Here is a 19,779-nt window from a genome sequence, read left to right on the forward strand (position 1 = left end):
TTTGATAACTGCAACACACGTGACACCATTCTTGAGGTGTCACGTGACCAGGACCGGCGCCTCTAGCGGGAACAGCGATACTAGCGGCCAGAGCGAGAACTGCAGGTCGCGTACGCGTTCAGTGTCTTTTTGAGAACGTGCACGCCGACGCGTCAAATGTACGCAGGATACGCAGGATACGCGAGACGTGACGTCACGCGTATCCTGCGTCTCGCGTACGCGTTCTGAACTGCAAGTATAAACGCGGCTTAATACAACACACTCACCAAAGTCTGAATCCCTACCATGTTCTCTACTTTTGTGTGCATTAAACGATGAGTAGCTATTTGTTCTGTAATAACAATTCTTGAACGGACATGCTACCATGTCATGACTTCTTAAATGATTTCTCAAATGACCAAATAGAATTTCCTCAGAAAAGGGATGCTTAAAGTCACACAAAGGACAAGCAAAAAAGCCAAGTGCTCCGGTTGCTGCATCTACTCTACTATACTCCCTATGAGACCGTGACATGAGCTTTCATTGCTTAGCATGATGGAAAAGTACAAATGCAACTGGCATAGAGACATGGCAGACGGGAGACTGTTGAATATTGGCTATGTAGTACAGTATAGTGCTGAAATAATTGTCTCCGGGCATTTGAAGTTACAGAGCACAACTTGCACTTCCACTCCATTAGGCCAATTTCAATCATTTCAATTAATGTCTAAACCACTTTATCCCTGTTTTGCACTCTTGGCGATTCAAAAATAGCACAAGTTAAAAAGTGTTTAAAATTTTAACTCACCTGATCCAATTGGATTATGTCTGGTGGGGGAAACGCTGCCAATAGCACTCTCTGTAGACAACATGAGCAAAAAGATGATTTATTAATGTTCAAAAACATTCTTAAAATAATACATAATGATAAGTGAATATACAGATAAAAAAGAAATGTTCAATTAAAATCCATTATAGTAATAATGAAAATGTTGAAAGATGAGCAGGTTAGTTATTAAAAATTAAAAAAACCTCTTGCAAATCCTCTTCTCTACACATCTTCCAAACATATCTCCTAAAACAGCAGATCTACAAAGTATCAAAGTTATGTGCTTTTCAATCTGCTCTTCCTGTTGATGTTTTTAACAAAGTATTACCAAAGGGTTCAAGTCGTCAAACTATTTTTCTGGGGACCCCCACAGTTGAAAGAAAAACATTAAAAGAAATAGCCACTTGCAATAGAATGACTGTGGAAACCATTGGGTGCATGACTAATAGAATAAAACTAATTATTAATTATACTATTTCATAATACATCCTACATGTAGCTGCTAAAAGGCTCTGGAGAGAATCTCTCAACCAAACACTTGAGCCTACGAAGAAACACGTACACAGGCCACGTGGTGCTAACCAGGCGGTTAGCATCATGCTAACACACTCACATTGGGTTAAGCATTGTTTGTTTCGCGTCAACACACACAATACGTTTACATGCAGCAAAGAGATCGGATTTATGATCGTATCAGATAACAACATGCAGAAGGATCACTTGTCTGAGTTACTTGCAATTAATTGGATTAAGGATTAAACTATTTTACAACAATTCTACATTCCCAGTTGTCATAGTCTAAATTTCCGCATATTAATGAAGTTATCGAAATTCAACTCAAAACAAAACATGAAAAGTTTTACTTACCAAATCAGGGCAGATGATAAGACGGCGCTGACGGCGCTGAAGACAAGAAGCTAAAAAAACTGAGGTGGTGGTTGGAAAGTCTGTTCGATCCGCTCCGCATGCAGACGAATTCACAAAGGCTGAATGAGCTTTGGCGAGGTGAGATGAGGTGAGAGGAGACCCCGCCCACCACGACGTGATGACGTCATGATGAGACCCCACCCACCACGACGTGATGACGTCAGGACGGTCCTGTAAGATTCCTAAAACTTTTGAGTGTTCCACACAAATTAACTATAAAATATTGAGCCCTATTCCATTAAAGTGGCACAAGTCTTTACAGAGCTCAAAACTTTTTAGTTCAGTCAACTGCATACCAACTTTTGCGTTTTACAAACTTATAACTTATGAGCCAGACAGTACAACTGTTAGGGAATACAGGGATCGAGTGAAGGAGCACTGCAGTGACATGATATTTTTCCACGTAAACAAAAATGTCATGCATGACATCTTTTTCCACGTAAACCAAACTTGCACCGATGATGCATTTACTTTCTCTCTAAATCTTTAAAACAAAAATATACTTTGAACAACTTTATAAGCTGCAATCTTGCTGAAAAAGTCAAATTCTTACAAAAACATAGTGAAATAAACAAGAAACTAATCCTTTTTTTTTTTTTTACATGTAATGTCTATGGACGATGACGTAGTACAAATAGGAGTTCATGTCTATTAATATATGTTCATAAAATAAGTTCTAAAAAAAATGAATACTCAGGGAAGAAGGCCTACTTTCAATTACTACTTATTATTGTTAGTATCATAATTGTTGGTTGGTATTTGTATTGAAAAGTGCTATACAAATAAAGTTATATTATTTATTTTTTTTCTAATTATTTCACAGTGTCACCGAATGATTTGCCAATACAAGCACTTTTGTTCATGTTCAATTAATAATACAATATAAAATTATAGTTGGATTTTGTGTCTTGTTATTAGTAGAGTAATGTTTGTACAATTATATACAAGTAATTCTACCAATCTAGGTAGGGGGAGGACCACTGATATGAACTGATGTTAATATTAAACATTGTTTTTAGTATCATTCTGCCGGATGGAGAGAGAGTGGCAGTATGATGCAAAGACGAGAGAAGAAAGGAGCAGGTGATGGAGAGAGAAGGGAAAGCTCCAGCAGAAAGTGAAGAGAGGTAGGTGAACTCTGTTAAATGTTAGTTTGTCACATATTTCAATACAAAAACATTAGGTATGAGTTGTTATTTTATTGATGACACGTCTATTTGGAAAGAAGCTTAAAATGATGGTGGTCTGAAATCATGTGGTTATCTGTATGTAAGGGCGTCCAGTACACAATCAAGCTAAAAACCATTGGAGGTCTTGTCCAAAAAAGGTTTTTGGTGGTGGTTCCTGAACTCATATTTAGTGATGTGGGCTAAACTCCGGATGTGCTCAACTGTTGGCAATTAATTTAAATGTGTTATGGTGCCACCTTGTGGATAAACGGGATCCTTACCGTTTATGAGGAAACAGTCACTTTTTGCAATTACATCAGGTGCTTAAAACTACAAATCTGTGTGTACAGGACTGTCTCAGAAAATTAGAATATTGTGATTTTCTGTAATGCAAAAAACTCAAATATCCTATCTCAAAAAATGTGAACAGTCTGGGAATCTTAATCTTAAACTGTAAACCATAATCAGCAATATTAAAATAATAAAAGGCTTGCAATATTTCAGTTGATTTGTAATGAATCCAGAATGTATGACATTTTTGTTTTTTTAATTGCATTAAAGAAAATAAAGAACTTTATCACAATATTTCAATTTTCTGAGACAGTCCTGTATGTGTTGGGGGGGGGGGGGGGGGGGGGGGGTTAACGTGTTCTTACAAATCGGGCTACCACCACCATGTATAACGCAATTCATTTGTAATAGTTTAAACATTATGGCTGAATAATTATTACAAGTTGTCCAAGCTTGGGATTCAGCATGATTGTTATGTGTGACAGATGAGGACATCTCCACCTCTTCACTGGGGGGCACAGGAAACCTTCAGCTTCATCCAGCTGACCATCCAGGAGCTTAAACGTCCAGCAGGGCTGGATGAACGTAGGATCAGCCTCTTCAAGACACCTGGTATGAAAAACTAACATGCAAATAGCGAAAACAATAATGATGCTTAAGTGTCTATATGTGTGTGGGTGTTTGTATGTCTGTCCAAAGCGGCTTCAGCAGAGACACATGTATTGCTTCTGAAATCCGTAGCACGACCATCAACAGTGGTGGATGTACTTTACTACAAATGTCTGCGACTAAAAACCAGCCTGGAAGGATTCCACAAGCTTGGCCCTTAATGATAGCAGACACTCAAGTGTATTTCTACATTTTAAAACCTGCACTTATTAAGCTGTCGTTAGTCTAATGCAGTTGTCTTCATTCCTGGTCCTGGAGAGACACTGTCCTGCATGTTATAGATGTTTCCCCGCATCAACACGCCCTGATACAAACGACTGCATCATTAACAGACTTGTACAGACCTGGATGACAAGCTGATGATGACCATTAATATGAATCAGGTATGTTGATGCAGGAAAACATCTAAAACATGCAGGACAGCAGTCCTCAAGGAACAGGATGAACACCACTCCTCTGATGGGTTTTATTTTGATGTTCCTCTTCCTTCATTGTGCAGCACCAACATATCAGCTTTACCTAATAAGTGGCATTGCACTGTGGATTTCTGACCATAGCTCAGATGCAGTGTTTGGAGGGAAAAGGACAATAGCACAGGATCTCCTTTTCTCTTCTTTGTATGTTTGCGGCCCAGAGCTTCAGGAGCTGCATGCTGCCTTGCAGTCCCACCCTCTGATCATCCCATGTCCCATGGATGTCTGTTGGATCTGCTGACATCCTGGCCTGCAGTCCCGCACTCAATATATATATATATATATATATATATATAGTAAATCAAAGTTATAAATGCTTACATTTTTATACATTTGAAGTATAATTGTGGTCGTGTCTGCTATTGTAATTGCTTAAGAAATAGATATGTTTTGTAAAATAATGAGAATAAAGGCCATTTAATCGTACAATTATACAATAGTGTGGGGAAAAAGTACAAAAACTATCAGTTAACAATTAATGGTTGAACAGTTTAATGTGTTGTCATTAAAACATTCCTACATGATCTGGAGATATTAAAATCATACCTCATTAAAATCTGTTGCATTGTGATGTAATATAAAATAAATCCAGATGTCAATCAGTCTCGGCAATGCAAAATGAGGACGTCACACTGTGGGTAACCTTTGCTGACCGATGTTTCCTCCAAATCAGGTGACCACCCTAAACTCAGCTCAGTGCCAATCTTTTGACAGATAGTAAGAGACGGGCATTATTTTTTTTTTCATGAATTTGACATGACTTCAAGAAACAATACCATTCAAACTTTGTATGATCCTAAAAACATGCCAAATGTCAAATTTGAAAATAACGGGAAAAAAAGAAATCTTGGAATAATCAACAAATGACAAATTGCATTGGTGAAAATGTTCACATCCAAAGCACTATAGATTCATTTACACAACTGTAGATCTCTAGCCAAGAATTAAAGGAATGATGTCTCAGCAGGATCCTTTTATCCTCAGTAGACTTGTATGTGGTTTTACCAGATATAAGTAATTTTCATAAATACAGACTCGACTAAGAAAAAAACAATGAGAAAATTATACATATTGTCATAAGAAATTAAGAATAAGTAGAAACTGACACATATAATAAACAAGAACTGTCAACACTAAATTAAAGCACTAACACGTAATTTATTTATTTTTTTTCCTTGTCTGCACACATATTATTGATTGATACCATGACGGTAGAAACCAAAAGTGTATATATGTGCATTATTACTATATTTAATATATATACATATATATACACACACATATGCGTACACATACATAAATATACACATACAAACCCAGTGTTTTTTTTTTTTTTGGGGGGGGGGGGGGTGGGTGGGTGACGACATCCACTGCCAATCCAGGAAGCAGGAACACACGGAGACACACGTCAAGCACTGGAAATCTGCAACAAAAAAAAAAACACAAACAAAGCACGAAACCGGCACGGAGCCAACCAAAACAATAACAGCAATCGACCTAAATCTTGAGATCTGATCGCAGTCTGAGCTAAGCTATCGCTACCGCTACCTAAACCCAAAAACTAGAGAGCCAGCATGCAGGTGAACAAGCCAGTGTGTATGTCTATGTGTGTGTGTGTGTATGTATATGATCATGCGTGTGTGTGTGTGTGTGTGTGTGTGTGTGTGTGTGTGTGTATATGCATGTGACTAAGTGACTATATGTGTGTGTGTGTGTGTGTGTGTGTGTGTGTGTGTGTGTGTGTGTGTGTGTGTGTGTGTGTGTGTGTGTGTGTGTGTGTGTAATAAACCAAACAAAGCTCCACCTGAAGTGTATCTATAGTGGGGGAGGGGGGGGAGCAATCCCGCCACCCGCGAGACCAGAGGCCGACACGGAAGAGCCCGGAACCCAGCCCACCGGCAACCCCACAGAGGGGAGAAGTAGGAGGGAGGCAACCCACCGCCTGCGAGGCCCCCCCCCCCCCCCCCCCGGCGGCGGCCGAGGGGGCCCGCGGGCGGGGCCCCCACGGCGCGGGAAGAAGCAGCCAGGGATTCCGCAGCGGCGGACCGCGACCCAGGCAATCCCCGTCCACCCGGTCCGGGCCGGACACGCGGCCAGGAGGCCCTCACCCTTCAGGCCAATGACCCCCACCCGGCAGGGGGCCAGCCTGCCCGGAGAGACAGAGCCGCCCCGGCCGCCGACGCGGGCAGGCGCACCCGTCCCCCACGAAAGTGGCCCTCCAAGACCAGAGGGGCGCCCCGCCGCAGAGGCAGCGGGGGGGACCGGAGACGGGCCCGGAGAGAGGGAACCCCCCAACAAGGCGACACCCGTGCAGGCCCGACAACGGAGGGCCCCAGACCCAGCTATCCCATTCATTCATCCATTCACCTATCCGATACCTATACTAATAATAATATAATATACTATACATAATAATAATACTAATAATAATAATAATAATAACAATAATAATAATAATAATAATAATAATAATAATAATAATAATAATAATAATAATAACCATCTTTGTATAATATAATATTCATAAATTATTAAGTTTTGATGTCCTGCCAATGGAGGCTCAGATCCTCCATGGCAGGACCCTTCCATACCGCATTCTCACCGACACAGACATACAATCACGCACCGTTTCCCCCTCCCCGGGGGGGTCCAGCACCGCCAGAAGGCACCCCAGGCTGCACGGCGGGCCCCGCCAGGCCCGGGTAACCCGACCCACCCGTCCCAGGCCGGTGAGGGAACGCGGGTGATGTGGGACCCCCTCCCGCCCCTGGTGTTGAGTGCGTGTGATTAATGCCATAAAAACAGGGAGGGGGGAGGGCCAAGTATCGATTGACACCGACCCCCCCCCCCCTCCCGAACTACGTGTCCTTGTCAAATGTATTTATTAAGTGTTGACTGTGCAGTGTCTATTTTGCTGTTAAAACCGTGAGGCGGGGAGCGCCGGGCCACGCGGGACGGTGCCCCCCACGACCCGGACCCCCCGCCCTTCGCCTATGTACGTATGAATCGTGTAGGGGGGGGAAAGAGGGGGAGCGGAGGACGAAGCCAGGAAGCAGGACCAGCAAAGCCGGCCCTGATAAGACACCCGCGTCCCCCCACCGGCCATCCAGTAGACGGGGGCGGCCCTCCGGGCCGGGCCAGGGCCCCACCGTACCTCCATGGGCGCCCCCGGCGCCGCCGGAGCCCCCAGACGGAGGGGGAAACGGTCCAGCATCCTCCCATTCATACTGACAACATAAGACATAGATACCTGGGAATGGTGCCACCCCGCCGTCGCGCCCGCCCGTGCACCCCCCGGTCAGGGGAGGCCCGCTCCCCGGACCCGGCCCCACCCCCCCCCGAGGCCACCCCGGCGGACACCCCAAGGGTCACGGAGTCCCCACATCCGCAGGGGCACTTGGCCCCCGCCCAGCGACGGAGGACCAAGGCAGCAATGCCCCCCCAGCGCAGACAGCCACCCCCCACCCAGGCAGGGTCGGGCCCTCCGGGTGGGACCCCCACGTCCACGGCCCAGCCCCCCCCGGGAGGCCCGGAGACGCCCAAGCCACAGCCCCCCGCCCGAGCCCTCCCCAGCCACCCCCCCCACCGCCATGAGGCAACCCCCCCCACAGGCCCCCAAGGCCCCCACCGGCTAACACGTAAATTAACATTGAACCCCAGAAAAACAAGCTCCTCAAAAGATGCTGTGTATGAAACCTGCATAATCCAAGCAAACGCTTGTCTGGACTCTTTTACATGTCTTACCTGTGGCCAACAATAATCACGTGATTTTTGACAAACTTTTTGTAAAAAAAACAAAAAAAGAGAGAAATAATAATAATAATAATAATAATAATAATAATAATAATAATAATAATAATAATAATAATAATAATAATAATCGTAATTTGGCGTATAATATAAATATACTTAGCGGATCTATCAGATCACACCGTTGCTAAGCGACATTTATAAAGCCTGAATTATGGTTCTGCGTTAAATCGACGCAGAGCCTTCGCCGTAGGGTACGACGTAACCTATGTGGCGCCGCGAACCCTACGCCGTAGGCTCTGCGTTGGTGTGACGCGGAACCATAAATCAGCCTTGAGGCTTTCATCGGAATGCGGTAGCGCCGTGGCGCGTCACGTGATTTTTCATATAACTTAATTATTTATATTTATACATTTATCTTTGCAAAAATACAAGCATGTAGTTTTTTTTGTTAGTATAGCTTTTATCACTTTGCTTCAGTGTTAAAAAAGAAGATCTCTGTTCAGATCCCGCAGCTCTGACGTAACTCAGGTTGTGACGCACATCAGAGATTCTATATAAACGCAACTGTCCCATGATTTTTGTTCACAAGTCAGACACACAACAGAAGTAGCAGATCTCTACTGTTCTTCGTGATTGATTAAGTAGAAAAATCGTGGTTAACGCACTTTGATTCTAACAATGTACAACAATTATCAAGCCGACCCACTTTTTGACGTACAGTGTGGCGACATTCTCTCCAGTGAGTCCTGCAATTACCACATTGAATCGTTCCTGGGTCAAGGGGGCTTTGGAAAAGTAGCCAAGTGTAGAATATCGAATACAAACAAATATGTTGCAGTGAAAGTACTGAGAAAAGATGGTTTTGAATCAGAATCAGAATCAGAATCAGAATCAGAAAGGGGGTTTATTGTCAAGTTTGTCAACACACACAAGGAATTTGTTGTGGTGATTGGTGCAATACAGTAAGAATAAAAATAAAGATAAAATTAAAAATATAAAAGCAAACAAATATATATGGAGATAAACTGAGAGATAGAATAAAGTAAAATGTATAACAGGGATAAACAGAAATGTACAATATGAGGATTTAAATAGTGCCGGATATGAATCTTTACAAAAAGTGACGTAGGATGACAGATTGACAGATAAAATGTATAAACAGAAAATGAACAGTATAGGCAGAAATGTACAATATGGGGTTTTTAAAGTGTCGGATGTGAGTCTCTACAAATGTTACGGGGTTGGAATATTTACGTTAATGTAACGTAGAGTGGGATGGGGGGGCAGTCCGTAGTAGTCGGGGGGGAGGGGGGGGGGGGGCGGGGCCTTGTTGACGAGGACAGCTGCAGACGGGAAAAAACTGTTCTTGTGGCGTGAGGTTTTGGTCCTGATGGACCGCAGCCTCCTGCCAGAGGGAAGAGTCTGAAACAGTTTGTGTCTGGGGTGGGAGGGATCTGCTGCAATCTTTCCTGCACGCTTCAGGGTCCTGGAGGCGTGCAGGTCCTGGAGAGATGGGAGATTGCAGCCAATCACCTTCTCTGCAGAGCGGATGATACGCTGCAGCTGCTCCTGTCCTTTACAGTGGCAGCAGCGTACCAGACGGTGATGGAGGAGGTGAGGATGGACTCAATGATGGCCGTGTAAAACTGCACCATCATTGTCTTTGGCAGGTTGAATTTCTTCAGCTGCCGCAGGAAGTACATCCTCTGCTGTGCTTTTTTGGTGAGGGAGGTGATGTTCAGCTCCCACTTGAGATCCTGGGATATGATGGTCCCCAGGAAGCGGTAGGACTCCACCGTGTCTGCTGGGGAGTCACACAGGGTGAGGGGGGCAGGTGGGGCTGCGTTCCTCCTGTAGTCCACTATCATCTCCACTGTCTTTAGAGCGTTGAGCTCTAGATTGTTCTGACCGCACCAGGTAACCAGCCGGTCGACCTCCCACCTGTAAGCGGACTCATCACCATCAGAGATGAGTCCAATGAGGGTGGTGTCGTCCGCAAACTTCAGGAGCTTGACAGACTGATGACTGGAGGTGCAGCTGTTTGTGTACAGGGAGAATAGTAAAGGAGAGAGAACGCAGCCAGGGGATCCTGTGCTGATGGTCCGAGGGTCAGAGACATGTTTCCCCAGCTTCACCCACTGCTTCCTGTCAGACAGGAAGTCAGTGATCCACCTGCAGGTGGAGTCAGGCACGTTCAGCTGGGAGAGCTTGTCCTGGAGCAGAGATGGGATGATGGTATTGAAAGCAGAGCTGAAGTCCACGAACAGGATCCTGGCGTAGGTTCCTGTGGAGTCCAGGTGCTGGAGGATGAAGTGCAGGGCCATGTTTACAGCATCATCTACAGACCTGTTGGCTCTGTAGGCGAACTGCAGGGGATCCAGTAGTGGGTCGGTGATTTTTTTGAGGTGTGGCACAAGGTGCTCAAAAGACTTCATTACCACAGAGGTCAGGGCGACGGGTCTGTAGTCATTGGGTCCTGTGGTCCTTGGTTTTTTGGGGACAGGTATGATGGTGGAGGTTTTGAAGCAGGCTGGCACATGGCATGTCTCCAGGGAGGTGTTAAAGATGTCCGTGAACACCGGAGACAGCTCATCGGCACAGTGCTTCAGGGTGGATGGGGAGACAGAGTCCGGTCCTGCTGCGTTGCGGGGGTTCAGTTTTTTGAATATTTTATTAACGTCCCTCTCCAGGATAGAGAGGGGCGTTGCAGTGTTGTGGGGGGATGAGGATGGGGCCTCTGGGGTGTGAAGTGGTGGGGAGGCTCCAGCCCCTGCTGGGGAGGGGGGGGGGGTGCAGTTGGAGGGATGGAACTGGGGAATGTGAATGCAGTCCCGGGGGATGGTATCAGGACTGTCCCTTTGTTTGTCAAAGAGACAATAGAACTCGTTCAGGTCGTTGGCTAGGCGTCGGTCGTTGATGGAGGGGGGGGGCTCTGGGCTTGTAATTTGTAATTTGTCTCAGTCCCATCCAGACTGAGCTGGCATCGTTATCTGAGAACTGTTGGCGTAGTTTCTCAGAGTACAGTCGTTTAGCTGCTCTCACCTCCTTGCTAAACGTGTACTTTGCCTTTTTGAGCCTGTCCTTGTCGCCACTCCTGAACGCTTCCTCCTTCTGCAGCCGCAGCCTTCTGAGCTTAGAAGAGAACCAGGGTTTGTCATTGTTATAACTAACCCTGGTTCGTGTTGGAATACAACTGTCCTCACAGAAGCTGATGTAAGATGTAACAGCCTCTGTGAGCTCGTCCAGGCTGCTGGTAGAAGTCCTGAACACATCCCAGTCCGTGCAGTCCAAACATGCCTGAAGATCCTCCATAGCTTTCCTGGTCCACTGCTTTGAAGTCCTCACAACAGGTTTGCAGAGCTTTAATTTCTGTTTGTATGCAGGAATCAGGTGGACCATGAGGGGGTCTGATACCCCTTTTACACCAAGCTGGGCTAGAGCCAGACTTAGCACCAGTTCTTTGGTTTTACACAGCCTAAGCACCGGCTCCTGGCTCTCAAAACTGGTGCTACGCCAGCCCCTTTGAGCTGCTGGGCCAGGTCTGGAACCAGTTTACGTCGCGGGCTGGGGGGCTGGGGGCGGGGCTGGCGGCAGTGTTACTGAACAACCGAAGCAGGAGTAAACACGGAAGAGCGCCATGTTTAAACAACGGAGCGTTGAAGACGGCGGTTAACTTAGGCCACGTTTACACGTAGCCGGGTATTTACAAAAACGGATATTTTCCCCTCTACATTTTCAAAAATATCCTTGTTTACACGGACCCGCATGGAAACGCTGTTAACGTCATTCCAGCCAATCAGAATCCTGGAAAAAACATCAACAAATGACACGTGTAACTTCCAGTTAAGGCTGATTTATGGTTCCGCGTTACACCAACGCAGAGCCTACGGCGTAGGGTACGCGGCGACGCGCACATACGATGCGCATCGCCGCGTACCCTACGCCGTCGATTTATCGCAAAACCATAATTCAGGCTTCATGCTGCTGGCTGACGCGCTCACAGGCTTCCCTCCCAATGAATGAGCAGGAGGCTGGACGGGGGGGGGGGGGAGTTACTTTTAAGTGTGACTTTAGAATATAAAACAGGTAAAATACAAGAAAATATTGACGGTGGCCAAACTAATTGTAAACACAGGTCGCATACATGACGCTGGTGAGTTTCTGGTGCATAATGTGACGTTCTGAAGCTTAAATCTCCGTTTTCCTCTGTTTTCCTCCGTTTTCCTCCGTTTTCCTCCGTTTTCCTCTGTTTAGACGCAAACGTGAAAACGGAGTTTTTGAAAATCTCCACTTTGGCCGGGGTTTTCAGAAATGATCGTTTTTGGGGGCTTTGAGCTGCGTTTTCGTGTAAACGAACGGCCAAAGCGCATGAAAACGCCTACGTTTTTGCTCCGTGTAAACGGGGCCTTAATACTGTTAAAATCTAACGTTATCTATCGATGTCCTCGATGCTGTGCTCGGCGACCGACCGGCGTGCAACGCCACCGGAGCGCTAAACTCCGCGACGGCCATGCTGGAGTCAATCCTGGAGGGCTCAACGCTGCAGCAAAACTCCAGAGGCTGGTAAGTTTATTGATCAAATGTTTCGCCAACTGTAGCTTAACTTATCGAACTATTACTTTCTGAAATCAGTGTTACTTGGGTAATGTTGCTTATAGGGTTGCCACCTTTCAGAAATAGAAATAAAGGACGTCCCAATTTCAGCAGTGCAGGAGCCAAAAAAAAAAAAACCCAAAACTTCTAAACAGCATAGAAATGTGTTTATTTTATATGAAAAGACAAAATGCTTTGATTTAAAGTTTACAGTGCTTTAATAGCATTGAACTTTCAGGACTGTACAGACAACCATACTAGCAACTGAAATAGCCTCCTATGCTATTATATTTATATTATTATTATGCTATATTATGTATGTCCACATAAGCCCAGATGTATAATATAGCCTACGGGTGAAGACTATGGTGTAAAAGTTAACTTATTTCAATAATTCAACTAGATTATGGTGTAAAAGTTAATTTATTTCAATAATTCAACTTAAAAAGTGAAACTAATATATTACCTAGTCTTATTACATGCAAAGCAAGATATGTTAAACCTTTATTTGTTATAATTTTGATGATGGAATTGTTTATTGATTTCATAAAATATTCTCTAATTTATTTTTTATTTGGGGTTTTCATAAACTGAGCCATAACCATCAACATTATAACAAATAAAGGCTTGAAATATTTCACTTTGAATTTAGTGGGGAAATAGTATATTTGTTTCCCCTTTAGTTACATTTACTATGAATGACATTTTGCAATATATTCAAATTTTCCGACCTTCACCTGTATATGATGACATCAATAAATAAGAGCAGCTTTTAATTCCCAATTCCCAACCCCTACCTGGAGGTGAAGCCCGAGTCCTCCCCGCTGTCTGGCACACACACACACACACACACATACACATATATATATATATATATATATATATATATATATATATATATATATATATATATATATATATATATATGTATATGTGTGTGTGTGTGTGTGTGTGTGTGTGTGGTAAGTTTGTTTACTAAAGCACTGTTCTTTTTTGTTGCTTATAGACTTCACAGACCTGGGTGAGTCCGAGGAGCCGCTAACACTCCATTCAACTCCCCTGAGGAGTAGCTCACCATCTTCCTCCTCAAGCCACACATCAGGCCCAGACCAGTCCAGACCGGGTAAGATTTGTTGTACTGGGTATATAGTCTGTTACACCAGATGGTATTCAAAACATAGAGATATAGAATCCGACTACACCCATGCCCTGTATCACTCTGGGTATTAAATAATATTGTTTGGTCTGGCAACTCTCCATGGAGAAAGTTACAAATACTAACAATTGAAATAAGTCAAATGTACTTGATAGTAATGTGTGGTGCAGAGTAGAAGTTGTAGTTTAATTGTTATTGCTCTTTTTTCCACTTTTTTCCTCACGCAAAAGAGACACGGTGGATGTGTTGGACTACCTTGAGAGAGCGGACAAAAGATTTCTGCAGCACAGCACAAACATGCACACCGCGCTGCTGCAGGAACTGCGTGAGCAGTCCACCGCATACGTTGGACTGATGGGACGCATGGTGTCTCTGATGGAGGCTCAACAGAAATGAACATTTCATTTCAACTATTGCTTATTGTTGCAAAGCACTGTCCACTTTACATTTCTATATAGGCTATATTTTACTTTTTAAATAAAGCCATTTTTGAAGTTGACATGTCTGCATCAGTGTTGTCTCACTTTCTGGGTACCAGTAAAACTTGTAAGCTATGAATAAATCTAAATTCCTAAGACAGTTAAACTGCAGGGAAGCCCAATGCCCTGACCTATATATAATATGATATACTGACACACGTGTCAAATTTCTAATCAAAAATGTCAAATTTTACTTAATAGCACCTACAATTTACCTAGAGGATTTTTACTTGATTCGTGCAAACCTGAACTTTAAATACATAGAATATGCCAGTGTAACTGGCTTGTAATACATTTCTCAAAATTCACTTGAAAGAAATGTAAACTGTCTTAAAGTTACTTCTTAGGTGATTTCTGATGAGAAATGGGACAAATTCTTAGTAAGATTGACCAGACCAGATAAGAAAAGCACTCATGTAAATGATATCCCTAACTTATTGTGAGTAGTGTGTGTATATATATATATACACACACACACACACACACACATACATACATACACACACACACACACAACTCATTCAATTCAATTCAATTCAATTTTATTTATATAGCGTCTAATACAACAGATGTTGTCTCTAGACGCTTTCCAGAGATCCTGAACATGAACATAAACATAAACATAAACCCCCGAGCAATTATTATATAAACAATGGCAGGTAAAAACTCCCTTAGTGGGAGAAAAGCCTTAAGTTAAACAGTGGCAAGGAAAAACTCCCCTTTAGGAGGGAAGAAACCTTGAGCAGGACCAGGCTCATAAGGGGGGACCCTCCTGCCGAAGGCCAGACTGGGGGAGTCAGGGACGTCGACAGCACACAGCAGGCAGGTGGAAGCAGCAGCGGGATGACCAGAGGTGGGGGGGGGGGGGCGTCAGCAGCACACAACAGTCATGTGGAAGCAGCAGCGGGATGACCAGAGGGGGGGGGGGGGGCGTCAGCAGCACACAACAGTCATGTGGAAACAGCAGCGGGATGACCAAAGGGGGGGGGGGGGCGTCAGCAGCACACAACAGTCATGTGGAAGCAGCAGCGGGATGACCAGAGGGGGGGGGGCGTCAGCAGCACACAACAGTCATGTGGAAGGAGTAGCGGGATGACCAGAGGGGGGGGGGGGGGGGGGGGGGGGGTGCAGGCAGGCGGAAGCAGCAACAGCAGACATCCACGTAGGCAGGTGGAAGAAGCAATGGGATGACCAGAGGGGGGGGGGGGGCCGGGAACACAGGCCAGAACGCAGCTCCTGAGGCTCCGGCCTGCAAACATACACAAAAGAGAAAAAAGGGGGGCCGGCACAAGAAACTACAGGAACGATGGACAAAAATGATAGCTATGAGATATTTATAATAAATAAAAATGGTAATGGAGAAGAGAGGCAGGGAAAAGGAGAGGAGAAGAAGGGTGAGAGGCACCGCCCAGCGGATCATGTCGGTGCCCCCCTGCAGCATAAGCCTATAGCAGCATATCTACCGCGAAGCTATATTTGAGACTAACTATTATAGTCTTGTTCTATAGCTGCAACTATGACTACTGACTCTAACACACTAAAGTTTACACTACCTAGAGATTTACCAACACCAGCTAGAGGTTTACTAAACACTAACTATAAGCTTTACTAAACGGAAAGGTTTTAAGTTTAGTTTTAAAGGTGGAGGTGGTGTCAGCCTCCTTAACCCAGATTGGAAGTTGGTTCCAAAGTAATGGTGCCTGATAGCAGAACGCCCGCCCTCCAAATCTACATTTAGATACTCTAGGAACTACGAGTAAACCTGCACCCTGGGAGCGGAGAGCTCGGCCAGGAACATAAGGCACTATCAAATCTTGTAAATACTGCGGAGCTAAGCCGTTTTGGGCTTTATATGCAAGTAATAAAATTTTAAATTGGATTCTGAATTTTACGGGTAACCAATGGAGCGACGCTAACACTGGAGAGACGTGGTCTCTCCTGCTAATTCCTGTCAGTACTCGTGCTGCTGCATTCTGGATCAGCTGGAGCCTATTCAGCAAATTACTTGGACATCCTGCTAACAACACATTACAGTAATCCAGTCTAGAAGATACAAACGCATGAACTAGTTTTTCTGCATCACTCTGCGAGAGGATTTTCCTAATTTTTGCAATATTACGGAGATGGAAAAACGCTATTTTACAAACCTGATTAACATATGGTTTAAACGACAAATCCTGATTATCATTATGGCCTCTCAGTATGCAGAGGGTCATTTTTGCTCTGACTTTAGTACTCCCTTGATGATTAATCCTTTTCAAATCAAAATTGTTCTATTTGTACACATCAGTATTGGTTTATAGAGAAAAATGCCTCACAATCTCACTTCATCATATGATATAAAAGAAGACAACATGCCAGTCAACATTACTTTTGTTTTATTAAAATTTGATAAACGGTAATTTGTGTCCCTTCTCCCCATGACATGCTTGACTTGAGCGCAGATGTACTCAAACGACTCCCGGGACACACGGACATTCTGCACGAACTGATGAGAGCTGAAATCTGGAACAATTGTGTCCCACCAGTTTTTGGATCGTGGATGTGCCCAGACAACATGTGACCTCCGCCTTGCCCTCAGCCACAAGGCTACCTGTTAAGATAGAAATATAACGGCTGATTAGTATTGGCTTTTAAATGCAATACAACTGAGAAACAAATACAAAATAAAAATACACAGTATGTTTATACAGTACATAGTATAAATATACTGTATGTATCTATACGGTATACACACACATTATATATATATAAATAAAAGATAGCAAGTAAAAAAACTGCTTTCTGGGATCAGAGTATGGGATTAGAAAAAGGTTTCCAAAGGTAACGTTAGATTTTACTCCCTGAAGAAAGTAATTCATGGCAGAGAAATTACTATTTACCTGCCATGTATAGGTTAGCAGGTTTCTTATCAGCTTTTAACAAATAACCATGTGTACTAAATGCAGACAATGAAAACACGGCACAGCCGAGCGACTACATGAAAGGAGACACCATTACAGAGAGCAAAGTATCTTAATATCTACAATTACTGCTTCCGAAGTCCCAAATAAACTAAACAGATGTGACCTATAATGTTTTCGTTTTCTACCCCAGAACATTTGACTGTTTGTTGAATTTAGACACACGCGCTGTGAGGACGAGCTCTTCACTTACGTTCAGAACAACAAAGGCATCTCACGTTCAGCGTTTATAAAAGTAACACATGTTAGACACTTACCCGTCTCGAGCGTGATCGCTGTTTGTAGCATTCTCGACGAGCAACATCAACTTGCTGGATCACAAACTTTTGCTGTCCAAGAAAGGCTTGAGAAGCAGCAGCAACACTTGCAGCACAGCGTAGTCCTCCATCTTTGTTGTGGTGACTGAATTTGCCGCTAGTTGTACCCGGAAATGGTGACGTACACAGACGTCTGCAGTAACGTGATGATGTGGCTCTCTGGCCAGCTGCTGGCCAGCACCAGCTTGTGTAAAAGCAAACGGTTCTTACTTAGAACCAACTGCGAACCGGCTCTAGCACCAGCACTAGCACCAGCCCTGGAACCAGCTTGGTGTAAAAGGGGTATCTTCTTAAAATATTTGGGGTTTAAACATGAGAGCTCCTGAACATCATTATACAAGCATTGAGTAGATGCAGGGAACAAATAAATGAGGGGATGTGCCATGATTTTCTTCAGTTGAACAAGAGTCAGCACACAGATATAAACCCCTGATAAGACCTGGAATCTGGGTGTAGTCATGGACTCAGAGCTGAACCTTCAGAAACACATTAAAACAATTAAAAAGTCGGCCTTCTATCATCTGAAGAACATCTACAGGATCAAAGGACTAATGTCTCAGCAGGACCTTGAAGAACTCATCCATGTGTTTATCTTCAGTTGAATTGATTATTGCAACATACATCTGTCTAAAAGTTAATCAGACAGCTACAGCTGATCCAGAATGCTGCTGCCCGGGTTCTCAACTAAAAAAGTGGATCTCATCAATCCAGTTATGGGATCTTTAGGGCCAATCCCAATTCTCCTTCACTTGCCCTTCTTTTCTCCACTCGCACTTCTTTTCTTCCCTAACCCCTAAAAAAGAAGGGGGAGATTTTAGGGCACTTGGCCCAGGTGCCTGTCCCATTTCTCCTACTCCTTTTTTTTTTTTTTCTATTAAAAAACTACCTTGTCTGCACACATATTATTGATTGATACCATGACGGTAGAAACCAAAATTGTATATATGTGCATTATTACTATATGTAATATATACATATATATACGCACACATATGCGTACACATACATAAATATACACATACAAACCCAGTGTTTTTTGTTTTTTTTTTTTTTTGGGGGGGGGGAGGGGGTGGGGGTGGGGGTGACGACATCCACTGCCAATCCAGGAAGCAGGAACACACGGAGACACACGTCAAGCACTGGAAATCTGCAACAAAAAAACCACAAACAAAGCACGAAACCGGCACGGAGCCATCCAAAACACGAACAGCAATCGACCTAAATCTTGAGATCTGATCGCAGTCTGAGCTAAGCTATCGCTACCGCTACCTAAACCCAAAAACTAGAGAGCCAGCATGCAGGTGAACAAGCCAGTGTGTATGTCTATGTGTGTGTGTGTGTATGTATATGATCATGCATGTGTGTGTGTGTGTGTATGCATGTGACTAAATGACTATATGTGTGTGTGTGTGTGTGTGTGTGTGTGTGTGTGTGTGTGTGTGTGTGTGTGTGTGTGTGTGTGTGTGTGTGTGTGTGTAATAAACCAAACAAAGCTCCACCTGAAGTGTATCTATAGTGGGGGAGGGGGGGGAGCAACCCCGCCACCCGCGAGACCAGAGGCCGACAAGGAAGAGCCCGGAACCCAGGCCACCGGCAACCCCACAGAGGGGAGAAGTAGGAGGGAGGCAACCCACCGCCTGCGAGGCCCCCCCCCCACCCGGCGGCGGCCGAGGGGGCCCGCGGGCGGGGCCCCCACGGCGCGGAAAGAAGCAGCCAGGGATCCCGCGGCGGCGGACCGCGACCCAGGCAATCCCCGGCCACCCGGTCCGGGCCGGACACGCGGCCAGGAGGCCCTCACCCTTCAGGCCAACGACCCCCACCCGGCAGGGGGCCAGCCTGCCCGGAGAGACAGAGCCGCCCCGGCCGCCGACGCGGGCAGGCGCACCCGTCCCCCACGAAAGTGGCCCTCCAAGACCAGAGGGGCGCCCCGCCGTAGAGGCAGCGGGGGGGACCGGAGACGGGCCCGGAGAGAGGGAACCCCCCAACAAGGCGACACCCTGCTGCCCGAGTTCTCAACTAAAAAAGTGGATCACATCACTCCAGTTATGGGATCTTTACACTGGCTGCTCAGAGAACAGACTTTATGGGTTACTTCTATTAGTTTTACATACAATACTTATTGCTGCCATATCAAGCATCCACACCTCTCAGGGCTTCTGGTTCAGGTCTGCTCTGTGTCCC

Source organism: Cololabis saira, chromosome 21, assembly GCF_033807715.1.
Source record: "Cololabis saira isolate AMF1-May2022 chromosome 21, fColSai1.1, whole genome shotgun sequence".
Taxonomy (NCBI): domain Eukaryota; kingdom Metazoa; phylum Chordata; class Actinopteri; order Beloniformes; family Belonidae; genus Cololabis; species Cololabis saira.